We start from the raw sequence: 2416 nt of genomic DNA on the forward strand, positions 1-2416 counted from the left end.
GCCCGCGGCCCGCGGTTTGGGAGCAGCTTTCTCGTTATTTGCTCTAAATCTAGTTAAATGGAAACGAGCACGAGACTAGAACATAGGGCCCATGTCCTGCTTCCACTTCTCTAGAGAGCGCTGTGTTTGGGGGACGCGTCCGCAGGTGAGCTCCCGTCCTGTCGTGCCTGCCAGTCCCGGGTCGCTCTCCTGCGTGGACAGAGGCTGTGTCCTCCTCCTGTGGCTCCAGTGCCTGGTACAGGCCTCGGCACTCAAGGGCTCTTAATAAGTGGTTGATCCCAGAGACTGAAAAATTCAGTGCATCTATCCGCATTCGTACACACATCTCAGTGGCTCTCTGAGCATGGAGGAGTGTACCAAAGCCTCCAACCCATGCTGTCGCCACAGGGTACAGGGTAATGTGGGTGGTGGCGGAAAGAGAGAAGGCAGAGGGGGTCAAGCAATAGAGAAAAGAAAAAGGATACTGCACTACAAAAACTTGGATGTATAATAGGATCTTTTTTATGTAAAGTGTGAGTACCTATGCCTAAATACGTTAAGGAAAAAAACGATGATGTACATATGTTAAGTGAAGATAAATTGCAGAACATTTTGGTTAAAAACTAGACAAAAACACCCCATATATCTGTAGATGTATGCATAATTAGGTTTAAGTGAGTATAAGGGGGGGTGTGTATCGCAGAGGCTGTGGGGCACCACCCAGCTGGGACACTCATCTCCAGCTACTGGGAGTTTTGGCTGCTGCCAGCTCACAGCTGAGTTCTTCCCCAGGCCTCCCGCTCAGTCAAAGGGAGCTGCTGAGTCAAGGTTGTGCCCGCCCCCGCCCTGGGGATAGCCCCTGTCCAGGGACTGGTGGGCTCCAAAGCCTGTTCCTTTTCAATGCGGGACCACCCCAGAGCTCCTTCTGGCCCATTCTGTTTCCCAGACCCCCCGCCCCCCACAAACCTTCAGTGTGCGTGTCCTGTCTCAGTCTGTTTCACAGATCCTTGACTTGTGACAATGTGGAAAGATATGTGCCAGTCTATCAATATGTTACCGCAAGGGGCTGAGATCGGAGAGGAAGGATTATCTTTTTCTGTCTCTGTCTTCTTGCGAATTCACTTATTTACTATGAGCGCTTATCACTTTAAAATTTCAAGAGCATCAAATAAAAAAATTTAAAATGTAGTAAAACAAATACATGGGATTTTCCTCCCCGCCCCTTCCCCACCTTTCCACCGTCTTCTTCAGTCCTGAAATCGAGCTAGTTGCTCGCCGGCCTAGCGTCACTTTCACCGTGGTCCTCAGTGATGCCGATGTGCAGAAGCAGATTAAGCACATGGCGCCTTTTATTGAAGAAGAAGCCAATGAAAAAGCAGAAGAAATAGACACAAAAGCAGCAGAGTTCAACATCGAGAAAGGGCGTCTTGGGCAAACCCAGAGACTGAAGATTACGGATAACTACAAGAAGAAAGGACAGCCGATAGAGCAGCAGGAGAAAATGCAGATGTCCAGTCTGATGAACCAAGCAAGCCTTGAAGTCCTCAGAGCCAGAGCTGACCTTATCCCCCACCTACTAAATGGAGCGAAACAGACCCGGCGAGGTGGTAAGAGACACAACCCAGTACCAGGTGCCGCTGGATGGCCTGGCCCAGGGTTCGTGCCAGCTGGTGGAGCCCCAGATGATTGTCACTGGAAACAGGATTCCCTTCTGGGAAAGGCTGCAGTGCAGAAAGCAATCCCTGTGTACGAAACTGCCACTGAGAAAGATGTTGACATCTACACTGACCAGGAGGCCTACCTGCCTGAAGAAACAGCAGGTGGAGTTGAGATTTACAATGGGGGGTCATAAAATAAAGGTTTCTGATATTCTAGAAAGCCAGCTGGATCTCACAGCCCAGCGGACGATGCCAGAGCGTGGGGAGCCTCGTTTGGCGCAAATGCCAATAGGAAGTTTTTGGACTAAGCCTTTGGAAGGTGAAGTTCATACACTGCTGATATTTGAAGAGAAAAATGATCTATGTAGCTTCCTCTTTGCCATTCTAATATTCTGTATTTATCAGTGGATACCTTTCTGTAGCTAATGCCCTTAACCTAATTGTTAAGAGTGGGGGGAAAGTTTCACTTAATATGATCAAGGAACCTGCTTCTAACTTATCTAAAAATAACACAACTTTCAGCTGGTTCTGAAGCATGAAGGTGAAGAGGTCAGGCGGTGGCTGCACGGACCTCACCCCGACTTCTGCTCTCCCTCTGGTTCTAGTTCTCTGTTCCACAGGCCGACGCCCTGCCATTAAGTCTCTGCTCTTCAGGCTTAAAATGCAGGCGGAGCATCATTCCTCCCAGAAGTAGGAGGTTCACTGTTACCTGTTTGGGCCTAGAAGTGTTCCTTATCTGTAAATGTGATTTAAAATCTGAGCCATGATGCCCTATTTAT

General features: G+C 48.8%; 1 pseudogene; it reads left to right on the top strand.

The window, feature by feature from the left end:
- Nucleotides 1-1180: 1180 nt before the first annotated feature.
- LOC102890143 lies at nucleotides 1181-1945 on the top strand (annotated as a pseudogene).
- Nucleotides 1946-2416: the final 471 nt, after the last annotated feature.

The sequence above is a fragment of the Pteropus alecto genome, unplaced genomic scaffold, assembly GCF_000325575.1.
Source record: "Pteropus alecto unplaced genomic scaffold, ASM32557v1 scaffold101, whole genome shotgun sequence".
Classification (NCBI taxonomy): Eukaryota; Metazoa; Chordata; class Mammalia; order Chiroptera; family Pteropodidae; genus Pteropus; species Pteropus alecto.